We start from the raw sequence: 14,650 nt of genomic DNA on the forward strand, positions 1-14,650 counted from the left end.
CCAGAACAACCCATTCAGCAACACCTACAATCCAGGGTGGAGGAGCCATCCTAACTTTGGTTGGGATGGCTATCCCAACCTAGAGGAGCCAATGAACCATCAAGGGGGCAGTAGAGGGAATCCTCCGTTTCACCATAATCAGAGGCAATCAAGACCGCAGAACCAGTAACCTTCATCATCATCTAATGCCTCGGAAGGATCATTAAAGGCGCTGCTAAAACAATACATGGACAAGAACGATGCAGTAATACAAGCCCAAGCATCCTCTATACGAAATCTAGAGATCCAAGTGGGCCAGCTGGCCTCTAAACTGAGAAGTCAAACACCTGGAACACTACCCAGCAATTCTGAAGCCACGAGATCGATAGGGAAAGAGCAATGTCTGTGAAGACATTAAGCAGGCAACCCTGATCGCCTGTGGAGATGTGGATTGCGAACATCAAAGACAACGCAAATTTTTGGTCCATATCTCCATACTACATTTATTCTGCTTTACTGAATTCCTTCTTTGATTTCTGAACCAAGTTTTAATGATTCATTTAATGCAAATTTTGACTCTTCGAATTTCATTCTTCAGTTACTTCTGTCCCTTTAATTCATTCCTACCTTTAATTCTTGGAGTTTTCTGTAGTCAGCATATGAGCTTTAATTTGTGAATGATTGAGTCATAAAGAAAAATAAATAATAATAATAAAAAAAAAATAAAATACCCGTGTAAAACATAAGTTACAAAAATAAAACATTGAACAACAAGAAAACAAGATGACAATGGACGCATCCCAAACTTACTAGGAATGCATTGCGATCACTTAACTCAACTGTATTGAGTTGAGGGGTGTGTTATGCTTGTATATGTCCTTTACCCATCCTTAGCCAAATGCACTATGTCCAGGTATCCTCCAGAAATATGTTGGTTAAGGGGTGTGTTACGGGGATATATGTGCTGTTGCCCGTCCTCTACAAAGATACAGTTGCGTTATTGAACACAATGCATTATAACTTATCATGCATCCATTCGAATAAAATATTAAAAAAAATTGTCTGGTAATTCGTGAAGAAGTCCAATCGATTCATATCCCCAAGCAATTATGGCTTGGCAGACGAAAGGACGTTTTTTCTGAAAATTCCATAAATGCTAGAGGTGGAACGACGCGTCTGTTGAGCTGTTCGAGGCCAGTCGTCGCACAAATCGCATTGGGCCCCACCACGGCCCAACTTATAAACACCCCCTTCCCCGTCTTTGGAAACACTTTACCAGCAAATCGAAACCCTAGCATTTTGCTTTCAGAATTCTTTTTTTTCTCCCAAAAGCTCAAAGTTTACCAGACCCTTTTCAGAACCCTTTTCTTCTCCAATCCATTTCAATGGCTGACCAAACACCAAACCAATCTGCTTCACCTTCCATCCCTGACCAAGCAACCATGCGAGAGGCAGCATTCCTGTCTGTCAGTCGCAGGCTTGCCGCCCAAACCTATTCTATCCCCAGACCCATTGGAAGAACCCGGAGAAATCCCTTGGCCGTTAGGCCTCCTGCATTCAAACGAGGAAGAAACACTGAAAGCTTGCCAACACCAACACCGTCCGGCTCCACTAAAAGTGAACGGAAGAGGCGAGACGACACAAAGGTGTTTGGCAACATCCTAAGCACCTTGGAGCAAAGAGAAGGACTGCCCGAGGCAAGGGTTATAAACCAGCCACTGCCTACGGAGGAGGAGACGGTGGTTGTGGCGGATGAAACGATAAAGGATGGAGTAGTGGTGGTAGAAGATGTGGTGGCTGAAGAAGAAGAGAAAGGGAATGATGTTCTGGTCCCGAAGACTCCAGAGGCCACCATCATCGCAAATTTTTTTGATGAGCCTCCACAAATGGAAGAAGAGGAGATTGCAATCATTGAAAGACAAGAAAATGAGATCACAGTTGAAGAGGCCGGAGAAGCGGAGATAGAGTTAATAACCCCTGACATTGCGATAGAGGAGTTTGTAGGGGGTGTGCTGCCAGAAGAGATCAAGAAGGAAGAGTTGAAGGCAGCTGAGGTAGAGAAGGAAGCCGAAGCTTGATTGAAGAAGGCAGCAGAAGCTGAAAAGGAAGATAAGAAGAAGAGTAAGAGTAAGGGAAAGAAGGCTGGAAAGGCGAAGTCATCGCATCATCACAAATCAAGAAAGAACAAAAAGAAAAAGGATGATGACAAAGATGAAGATGCCAAGAAGAAGAGAAGGAAGGAGAAAGAAAAGAGAAAATTGCGCCGAAAGGAGAAGAGGCCCCTTAAAGAAGAAGAAAAAGAAAAGAAGAGGGCTGCAAGCCCCGAGAAGGATGGAGAATTGACCTCCATAAGGTAGGATAGAGGGGAAACGGCGCAGTTGATGGAGCCACCGCAACTTGAAGCAACATAATTGGTTGCGATGAACGAAGGAGAAGAAATGGAGGGACCCCTCTAATACGGCATCGCAGGGAGAATTCATCGCAAGGGTCTAGTATCGACCCTCAACGGTTAATGTTAGCATTGGAAGAGGAGGAAAGAAGAAAAAAAAAAGAAGAAAAGAAGCAAGAAAAGATGAAGCGGGGCAAGCTCATCATTGCAGAGGGGAATCGAAAAAGAAGATTGGAATTTGAGGAGATGCGAAGCAAGAACGAGCTTGCCGACTTGAAGGGATCTGAAAACATGAGGAGGATCAGCGCATATTGTTGGCCTCTGAGCAGTTCGAAGAAGAGTTTAAGAGAGAAGAGAGAGAGGCAAAAGAAGAAGAAAGAAGAAAGAAGGAAGAAGAGGAAAGATTGTTTAAGGAAGAGAAAAGGAGGAAGCGCGAAGCTAACAATAAGCATTTGTACAAAAGTAAGGGGAAAGAACTCACTGAACGTGAGAAAGAGGGACAACGCAAAGAGCGGAAAAAGAGGTTAAGGCAAGCAGCCCGCCTTGCGCAAACAAGAGGCAAAGACGTAGCAGAGAGCAGTGAGCATGCATCAGCCAAGAAGCGATCATCTAAAAGAAAGGAGAATGATGACATGCTGATCGAGATGGGCTTCTACCCTGCGCCGACCTCATTACCTGATCTCATCATGAGCGTCATTGTGGAGCATGGGTGGGACACTTTCTGTCAGTGCCCATCCATCATCGTGCCTCAGGTAGTGCGGGACTTCAATCATGGGTGTCTGCACGGGAATATGGATGCGGTGACTTTCAAGGGAGAGACAGTACACTTCAACGCAAAGGACATCAATGAACTTTATTAGATGAGGGACAACCTTGATGCACCAGGGAACACTATCATTGATGATCCTACAGAAGAACTAATGAGAGACGTGCTGAAGGTACTAACGCAACCAAGTACAAGATGGAAAATCTCCCCTAAAGGCATCCGCACTCTAGAGTCCAAGTCTTTGTTGCCGGAGGGTAGGCTCTGGGTTTATTTGGTCAAGAAGCGGTTGATCTCAACAATGCATGACAGAACTGTATCAAGGGATCGGGTGATGGCCACATATTGTATTGCGCGCGGTATTCCTATCGACGTGGGAAGGCTGATCGCAGAGCAGATCAGAGCACTAGTGGGGCATATACGGGGGCAGTACTTCTTCCCGTGGATCGTCTCAAGTTTATGCCTAAGTGCAGGTGTAAGCATTGATGAGGAACCCATGCTAGAAGTCCATGGCCTCATCAACATCAAAATTCTAAGGATTCTCCTCAAGGATTCCCTACATTACCCGAAACTGCCAACAAAGAGACCTGCGATTGATTTGAATGCACCATAGAAACCCAGACCAAAAAGAAGAAAAAAAGAAGATAAGGGAAAAGAAAGGCTACATGAGTCACCAGCGCATGATCTAGAGCCCATAAACCTTCTTCCCTTAGTCATCAGATCTCTAAGCCCTCCAAGCCCGCCAGCGCAAACTTTCTCCTCTCTTCATGAACCTATTACCAACCTTCCTCTTATTCCCAACTCTCCTATTCAACCAACAGCCCCATCTTCACCAACAACTTCATCATCACACCCCACTACCCCACCGCTGCAAGTTGATGACCCATACGAGTGAAGGCACATCTGCCCAACCCCAAAACGGTGCTGGCGAGACATTGCAAGTACAACCATCCTCCACCCTCCACCTCCTTGGCTACTAAGCTAGCTGAAATGAGAACCCTCTTCGCCCAACAGCAAGAACTTGTCTCTCAGCAGCATCACTTCTTCAACCATCGATTTGAGGTAGCAATGTAGCGCATTGATGAGATTCAACGCAGTGTTGTAACTTCAAGGGAAGCATTCATCAATATCCGGCGTAGTATGCACAGGATTTTCCAACACCAGCGACAGGTAATAGAGCACAATTAAGAATACTTCAACTTTCTTACCGCTTATCCACATGGTCCGATGGTGCCTCCGCATCTAAGCCAGCATCTAATGTTTGACGATGGCTCTGGTGACCTCCTCAATATCCTCCACCAGATCCCTCTACTCCTCCACCTTAGTTTTTCTTCCTTCTTCCATTTTAAGTTTTTATGCGGCCATTCTTTAATTGTATTCTATTCTTTTATTCAAATTGTAAGTTAACCGAATTCTTTGACTCCTATACAGGTAATAGAAAAATTCTTGTAATGCGATCATTTGCAATATATTCGCATACTTTGTTAATAGTTAATACAATTAAAGTACATAATTCACTCTACTCTTTGCCTGTGCCTCTTTCTTTATCTTCCTCTGTTAATCGTTGCTATATTTTTACTCTTGTATTTTTACGATCTTCATTGCGTTGCTATGATGTATTATATGTTACACTTAGAAACATTTCCCATACTTGGTAAATTTTTACTAACACTTAGTTAACTCTTAGTTTAGCAGTACTTTATCTTTTATCTTTCAAAGTCCTGCTCAAACCTTCTTTTTGAAATTTTCTTCTAAGTGTTTGTCTAGTCTATCCAACCAACGCAATGAGGACCTTGCTCATCTTTAAATTTAGGGGTAGGGAAGGTCTGAGCAGAAGAAATCAGAAGTACGCAGTATTTCAGAAATTACATCCATTTTCATTTACCAAAAAAGAAATTATGCAAAACTTCAATGTCAGCGCAAGGGAAAATTTCAAAACTGTTCCCAACCTGATAAGAGTTTAGTTGTGAAAGAATTCTGCTCGTATTTGGATGTTCGTATGACACCCATAGGAGCAAACCAAAACGAAGGTGGGTTTTCGAGAACAACGTAGTATAACCCAAAAAGAGAAAGAGAATGCAAGGGACAACTCCTCTAATTATCATGAGTTAAAGTTAGAACTGGCACACAACTGTGGTTGGATGTTCACATGATACCCGTGGGGAATAAGCCAAAACGAAGAGTAACCATGACCAACTGTCCCTAAATGAATAAATGACGCAAAGTTTTGCTCACCGCATATAGATACATCAAGTTGTTTTGATAAAGAAGAAATAAACATTCTATTTTGAAAACTAGAAAAGTGTCTTTGAGCAGAATTTTGTTACATAGAAGAATAAAGTAGGGCTTGCTAAGAATTAGCAAGGATAGAAGGGAAGTGCGATGTCAGGTAATGTGCCTAAGTGTAACATTTGGAGCAACCAATCATCGCAGAAATATAGGATAGGAATGGAGCATGATTGCCTTAGTAGAAGATATGCTTGAGGATAAGCATATATCTAAATTTAGGGGTATGATAACTTGTAGAAATACAAGTTATTTATGCCACTTTATCTAGATATTGCGGCCAAAAGTCGGTCCAGAGCTATGGTTCGACCGCATATGGTAACAAAAAAAAAACACCACATGCGAATCTATGGTTGAAAGCTATAACTGAGCAACGCGAGAGCGGAGGATTGAGACATGTGTACAACTAACGGTTGTGCAGAATTGATGGTCTAATTGTATAACAGAAGGAATAATATCCCTCCATCTGTGGAATTACCATAACCATCAAGTGGGGACCACAAGGTCAGAGTCAAAGGATCTGCTCCTATAAATACCCCAGTGATTTCAAAGAAAAGTATGCTATTTGATATTGGGCTAAGTGCTGTAAGATTTTAAAAAGAAAAGGTTGAGCTAACTGCTGAAGAGAAGAAATCCGGGAAGAGAACGAGATAAGGCCAAGAGGTAAATCTCAGATCCAACCTACCATATACTTGATCGAAGCTCTGTGTAGAGACCCCTGCTACCGATGGAGAAAGCCTGAGAGGGAAGCTCTTCCTGCCATCGAAACCATCCTATCCGGCAAGCAGACCTCTATCGAATTTGTGCCAAGACATTGGCACCTGATTGTATCTGTTCTATCTCTCTTCCATTGTATTCCATATTTTCTTTATCTCTTCATTCACACATCATGTATCAAATACTTAGTAGAAATATTAAATGTTTTGATAGATTTCGTTTACCATTTTCTGTCTAGTTCCATTCACCCATTAGTCACTTTCTTCATGATGTTTTCTTAATCCCTTGATGAGTAATATGAATCACCAAGAACTTAATATGTATTAAAGTTATAAAATACGTTTAGCTAAAGCATGTTAGACGGCATCTTCACCTGTGAGAGCAGAAGTGAAGATGTCATTCTGATCTATCGAGGAAGGTCAGAAGAGTGCGTTAACTAAGGCGAGTAGTACTTCCAGACATGGAAGCAACCTTGAGTTCATTACGTAAGACTGTTTCACCATAGACATGTGGGAAACGCGGCCGATCACTGAGAGGTGTACGCCAAGAGAAGAGTGGAACAGTATTTGTACCTTCAATTCAATTAAGAACTTGCGTTGTTTGTAATACTTATCTTTCTCTTTCTAATCTGTTCACAAGACTTGTCGTCGCATCCCACGTCTTTGCACAACCTTCACAACCAGCCTTAATCCTAGTATCTGGCACATAAAACCTGTATCTTGTAACATCTAGCTTAGGTTTATTGTATTTTTATGTTTTATCACATCTTTACCGCTTTCCTTTATTTTACTGCAATTTACATACCGTACACACCTTTTATAAAGAATTAAAAACCCAGTCGCATATACAATAAACATACCGCAATAACCGACACCACTTCCCCGTGTTCGATCTCGGATCACACCGAGAAACTTGCGGTGGAATTACACTTGGTTCCATCGTAAGGAAACTTATGACAACGCAGGGCATACTACCTAAGCATCCCTAATTAACGCATAAATAGTAGTAGTATCGCATCATTATGAGCATTTAATATCATACATACCGAAGGCGTGACAATGGATCATCCATTTTCAGCGCTTTTAGCCCCTTCCCCTCTCTTCTCTCTTCCACTTTCTATTTGGGTGTTCACTTTGTAATTAATCGGGTAGATTTCGGGTTGTAGCTTCTCAATCTCTACGGGAAGGTAAGATTTCGGTTTTTTAGCTTAGGGATTTGGAGGAACTCAATGTTATTTTTAAAGATTCTGACTTTATGATGTATATGATCTTGTTTGTGGGTTTCAATATGAGTTTTGTGTTTATGAATGGCATGATTCTATTATTGATAGACGACCAATAATTAGTTGTGCGTTTTGAATGCTTAGAGATAACTTTTAATATGTGACATATGATTATGAGTTAATCTCAAATAAAGCAATAGGTTAGTTAGGCTTGCAATTCATTATTTATAATGAATAGTAGTTTGTCCTATCAACCTAGACAGAAACCATAATTAGTGTATAACTAGACAGTGGAAGTTAATTAACTTATCTTAGCGTTATCCCTAGAACTTAATGTGGTTATGTCAATATGTTTAGTATGGGTTTATCTATGTATGTTTAGCTTATTAGGTAATTAGGACCATTGATTGGATTTCTATCTAATTGAACATTTACAAAGACCCTCTCGACTAAAGTGTTCGAGGGTCACCTAGTAGGATTAGGTCTACGAGATATTTATCATTAGGACAAGTGGGAGAATATATGGGTATTTAATACCCTAGTTTATTGTATTTATATTTTTTGTTCTATCAGTGTAACTTAACATTGTATATATTTGTATATATTGATCCACTAAAGTTTTAGTCCAAGTGAGAGTATTCTTGGGTTTTATGACTTAAAACTGCAGTTTGTAAAGTTAAACATATTCTATTATCAATAAAAGATGTTATTCAACATTTCTTCAATAAAGGTATCCTATTAATTGTATTCATAAAGTCTAAATCCAATAAACTAAGATTCATGGCTATTATATGAATACTTGAACTTTATATAGGGACATAAAGATGGATGAAGTTCGAGTAAATAGCCAAAACAGTCTATATTACATGATTAAGGTTAGGTACCTTATTATGGTAACACTATTGGATGTGCCCTATTTTGTTCTTGTTACAAGTTGTTGTAAAGATACTACAAATGAAGTAATCTAGATTTGTTCATGTAATGACATGAGGAGTGGGGGCATCCTATGCAATGAGTTTGTAAAGATCGGACCAAGAAATAAGTCACTCTTACCTTTTAACGTTGTTTACTATTTAAGACTAACTATTTCACTTAGATGACCTAGGTAACTCGATCTTAATCCTAAGCTAACTATGAACTCCTGTTTATTCAGGATTATCCGTAGATTTGCATAGTTGAGGGTTGGCTCAACAGCGTCAGCTCAATAAGTCACTGACTTGAGAGGGTTATGTTTATGGGAAGACCATAATAGGTTGTTTATTAGAGAATTAGTGGGACTTAAGAAGTTAGATATAGGGTAAAATGGTAATTTGACCCAACTGTAATTACGAGCGATTCGTGAAGGGTCGACTTACTGTTGATTATTTATATCCATGGACATAGAAATATATCTACAGTGTGAAAAGTGTGGTTGTGGGTCTTTAGTGGAGTGACTTGCAGTTAATGAATGTTAATTAATTTAATTAAAGAGTTTAATTAATAAATCTCGTATCATTGGAGCTTCTAATTTATATGTCCATAAGGTTCCATTGCTAGTTCACTAAGTGTAAAACAAGAATCAATTTATTTTGGATTAATTTGACTTGTTCAAATTAAATAATAAATTAATTGTATATGATATAATTAATATAATGTATATAGATACATTATAACATAAAGTTAATTTTGAATAAGATTCAAAATTATACTTTATTATATGAGATAGATAAATATTTGAATAAGATTCAAATATTATTTATATGAATGAGATTCATATAAAATTATAAGTTAAAATTAATATGAATATGATTCATACTAAAACGATAGGTTATATGAAAGAATAATATATTTGAATAAGATTCAAATACTAAATAATATGAATGAGATTCATATTATAACTATAGGTTAATTTTAATATGAATGAGATTCATACTAAAATTATACATTTTATTTAATATGAATGATATTCATATTAAAACTATAGATTCAATTTTGATGCGAATGAGATTCATATTAAAAGTATGATATATGAGAGGAAAGTCATTTGAATATGATTCAAATTTTACATTAATTAAATATATGATATTTAGTTTATTTACTTTAATTAATTAAATTAAATAGGATTTAATTTATTTAAATATAAAAGTTAACTCCCCTGCAGTTAGCAAGGGAGTTAACATTTGAGTGAGGGGAGTTATCTCCCCTGACACACATCTTATTCAAAGAAGTGTTCTATGATGAACAAGGAAGACAAAAGAAGAGTTCTTCTGGATAAGCATTGCACAGATTTTCCTTTCTATACAATAATACACACACACTCTCTCAAAAAGATTTTTTTTTTACAAAACCAACATTCTGTAAAAATCGTTATTCCCTTCTCCAAATTAGGGATCCTACCATCTTGATTCTTGTCGAAGAATAGCAAGTAAGGCCTGGTGGTGGTGTGTTATTGGAGTTTGTGCAGAGAACTTCAAGGGTGATATTCATGATAAGAAATGTTTGTGACATTGAGAGGGAAGCATTGAAGATGGTCTTCAAGGGTTAGTCCTCTTTTTTCCCTAAACAACATGCTTATAAGTTATATGTTTATCTAGTGTATTGTATGTTTCTTTATTTTTCAAGTTGTCTGAAATGAATTTCGAAAGCACACATGTTCACACGTTTTCGCTGAGGATTCAATTCCTTTAATTGGTATTGAGCGAAATCATGCTTTTCATTTTGTTTTTGATTGAAAAACGAAGAAATAGCGGGTAGCTTTTTATGCATCTGATGTATGGATCTACAAAATAGGCAATTTCAAATTTTGGCATTTAGATTATATTTTTGCATTGATGAGATCGATGTAAGGGCCTGTTGTTTTGGTTACTTTATTTATATACTCGATTCTGTAAGTTCATGTCAATCGAGGAGCAATAGTTGTAAAGGAGATCGACGGAAAATGAAGCAAAATCAGGCGAAAAATGAAATAGAGAAAAGCATTATGCGCTGGCTGCGGCACAAAAGGCCCAGCACTGTGGTGCTAGGCGACAGTGTCATGGTGCAGTTGCCTAGCGTTGCGACTATCACACCCCGCCCCAGACCACCTTCTTAGCCTAGAGAAAGGCGTGACTGCAGCATTTACCAACCCTTGGGCTGACACTTACTACCTAATAACTCTTACGGAATAACTCTGATACCAATTATAATTCATATGCAACGGGACGTCTTTAGGCCCATAATTTATTAAATTAGAAACATAATATGTTTAAAGTCATCACAACACTAGTTTTATCAGTCCCAAGAGCCAATACCCTAGTCCCTATATGAACAACAGTAATATGTGTACAATATTAACAGTAACCACCTAGCAAATGGTTACAAGTCTTTTGGTCCTTTAGTGGTAGAGCAGATGCATAGCTATCTTTAGAGGATTTGACCGCTACCTGTTGGGGGGAGGGGGGGCACTACATTTGAAAACGGGGTGAGCTTACGCCCAGTGAGTGACCCAAAAACATAGCTAATTCTCATGCAAAATCTCAATAAAAATTTTAACTGAAACATAAGTTTCTACAGTACTTGTACTACAGCATAAACATTTTCCAAGCATAAAACATATAAAGTTGTTTTAATCATAAAACAATAAAACCATTTCTCAATTCAAAGTACCCCACTGTGGGTAAAACAATCCCAACACCAACTACTAGTCCAAAGATAACCCTTTTGCTCAATCTCTGACTCTATTTACCTGTGGCCATACTAAGTACCGTCACACATTAGATACTTCTGCTCAGATACCTTCTCAAATGTCCTTCAGTATCGAGCTACTAGGATACCTTCTCAAATATCCTTCAGTATCCTGTTGGCTTAGTACCTTCTCAAACGTCCTTCAGTACCAATAGATACCTTCTCAAATGTCCTTCAGTATCTAGTTGGGCGGATACCTTCTCAAATGTCCTTCGGTATCACGATTTAAGTAAAACTAGTCATAAATGACTTTTCTCTTTATAGCATGTAAAGTAGAACACATATAAATCATGGCTTTAAAGATGCTAATGCATGCTGAACATATTTAACACATATAAATCGTTTTTCAACAATTTCTCACACAGGCATGCGTTTAAAACACAATTCATAACTTGCTTGGAAATCACTTCATAAAACTAGTAGGCATGAGAATATTCATTAAAACATGTTTTCTATAACATGTGGTAATCAAACATTTTAAGCAAAATGTTTTAGTCAAAACATTTTAGCCACTCACCTTGATTTCTTAGGAGCTTTTCACTCTAGTACCTCCTCGGGCTCCTTTTCCTCCCTAGAATCTAGATTCAAATTGCAGCTTAGATTACTCATAGTTCTGAACCTTATTTTGAAATACTTCTTTTTACAAAATTATTCTAAAATTTCTCAGGAAGCTTACCCTAAATTTTAAGCTCAAAACTTCCCGTGATTTGGCCGTAATCATAGAATCTTCAAGACTGGCCCAGACTAATCCGATAGTTTGACTCTTCTGCCTTCTTTTCAATCTCCAGCCCGATTCCTTTGATTTTTTCCTCCAGTAGCCTCACTCTGAAAACTAGACTCTCAGAGCTTTCAGATGGCTTTAGAATCACTCCAAACGCACGAGTAGATTGGGATATCTCCTCGTCCCAAATTGATGTGTTCTCCTCAACCCTCACTGTCCAATGCATCCACTTATGACTAAAGCATGGGTTTGGCACCAATGCATGATTTGCTCCACTCTCCCTCTCTTTTCACATAATTTTTGAATTTTTGATTTGAAAATGAAGTCTTAAGGCTCTATTTATAGGCGTCCAGACTTCCTCCGGTGTTGACACCACCTACTTGGCTACATGGCCAAGTGTCTACCCCTCCCTTCATCAATGCAGTCTTGCATCATCTTGGCCCAAGGTGTCTTCTCTACATGCGTCCACCTCAATTTCTTAGCCCTTAAGAATTTCTCTCAACAAGACATATGGTTTGGCTGACGTTTCCTTTGTGACCTCACCCTTATGCGTCCAACTTTTGCCTAACGCATAGCATAACAATTTAACTTAGCCATTGCAAGAAATTATCCATCACCAATGCATAGGGTGACCTTCTATCCTTCAATGCATGGCTCACTTGCACGGCTTGCTTGGCATGGGCGCATGGTGTTGGTCACCATTGCATAGGTGTGTTTGGCCGCTCGACGCATGGGTGTGCGGCTTGTGCTGCTCACTCGCTCACACGGCTGCATGGACGCACGGCATAAGGTGCGTGCTTGGCTCACTTGGCAGCGCATGGCAACGCTCAACGTGTGCATGCATGGGCGCTCGACAGGTGTGTGCAACGCATGGGGTATGGCTGCTCGATCGGTGTGCACAATGCATGGCACACCCCTTCAATAGTACGCTCAGCGCATGGGTGTGCCTGCTCGACGCATCTCGCTCTCAATGATCTCGCTCTCGCTAATCTCGCTCTCACTAATCTTTCTCTCAATGATCTCGCTCACAACAATCTCGCTCTCAACGATCTTACTCTCAACGCTCTCAACGATCTCGCTTTTAGCTATTGTGAGTGTTGTTTATCTCCGTGCAATCACTACACGATCATCCATCTCATTGCGCCGCTCACCTACTTGACAATTGTCTACCCAGTGCCTTACATATAACACCACGCTTTCTTTGCTCTTGCTCACGTATACCCAACGCATGATCTTGGCAATGCCTTTTGCCTAAAATTAGACCAATCATGCGTTCACCCCTACAAACGAAAGTCGCCTTTCCTCTCACCTTATGTGTTAATGTCTCTTAGCACCTGGTTCCTTTTTTACTTTACACTTAGGCAAATTTCGTTACAATTTTACCAATTAAAACTCAACTTAAATTATTCAAGGAAAATCTACTTAACACTTAGAAATTTCCTTCCCTTTAACATAAGATTTAATTTTCACTTAGTTAATTTCTTTTATCACCTGCTTAAGTAAGGAAAATAGAAATCCGGGTTTCATAGCGACGTCATGTCGCAACATAGTATTACGCTGCGACAAAATGTTACAGCGCCATGGCGCTCTTCAACAGCATCGCAACGCTTTGAGGCCAACACACGTGATTTTTAGACGATTGGAGGATGTGGGTTCGAGCCAGAGGTGGTGCAGATTCAGCTTTTTTAGTTTTATTTTATTTTATTTATTTATTTATTAAATTGATATAATTTCGTTATATTAATTTAATTGATTTTAGATTTCCAAAATTCAGTTTATTTTGCTGATTAATTTAATTTTTTGCATATGATGTATGATTAAATTAATGTTTTGATTATATGTTGCATAATGTATGTCATACAGTTTAAAATCACATCTTAGTATAAACATATTTATGCATTATTTTTAATATAAGTGTTATATTATATGGTTGCATGATTTAATAAGTATGCACATGCATCATATTTTATGTTATATTATATGGTTGCATGTTATAATAAGCATGGCATGCATTTTTTTTTTAATATGTGTTATATTATATGCTAGCATGCTTATTATTTTCATTAGTATTAATATAAGAGTTATATTAGTTGATGAAAAGGCATGATCATGCATCATATTTAAATATAATTGTTATATTTAAAGTTTAGCTTAATTCCTAAAGTATTTACATGCATGATTATACTATATGGTTTGCATGATTATTATATAAGTGTCATATTATATGTTTTAATGTTCGTTTAAAAGTTTGTCTTGCTATATAGTTATTCATTAACATTAATATAAGAGTTATATTGTGTGTGTTAATGGATGTGATATGCATGAGATATGGTTTTATTAATTTGTTTATGTTGGATAATACCATTACTAGAAGAGACTTACATTTCAATAGGATGACAATAAGGGACTTGACCTTAATTCTGAGTGAGTTGTGAAGTCATATTTGTGTGGGCAATCCTTTGATCTGTATGGGTGAGAGTGGCTATGTTAGCTGACTCGATTTGTCCGATTAAGGAGCTAGGAACACAACTACACAAGATTGAATTCATTCTTTCCCGACCTTGGGGAAAGTAGATAAAATTGCTCTCTTAACAGCTAACTCTAGGTTTGGAACAATGAGGCCTTAACTTCTCACTAGCCCGAGAGGTGTCAGTTTATAGTTGAACTATAAGCTATTTGTTCATTAGAGGAACCAGTGGTACTTAAGAAGTTAGATGTAACTACAAGGGTGAAACAGTAATTTGACCCAACTTAGTTATGAGCGATTTGTGAAGGGTTAGCTCCTATTGATTGGTTATATTCGTAGAGACAGAAATATATCTGTAGTGTGAAGAGTTCAACTATCGATCTTTCGTGGAGTGGCTGGTAGTT

This window comes from Benincasa hispida, chromosome 11, assembly GCF_009727055.1.
Source record: "Benincasa hispida cultivar B227 chromosome 11, ASM972705v1, whole genome shotgun sequence".
Lineage (NCBI taxonomy): Eukaryota > Viridiplantae > Streptophyta > Magnoliopsida > Cucurbitales > Cucurbitaceae > Benincasa > Benincasa hispida.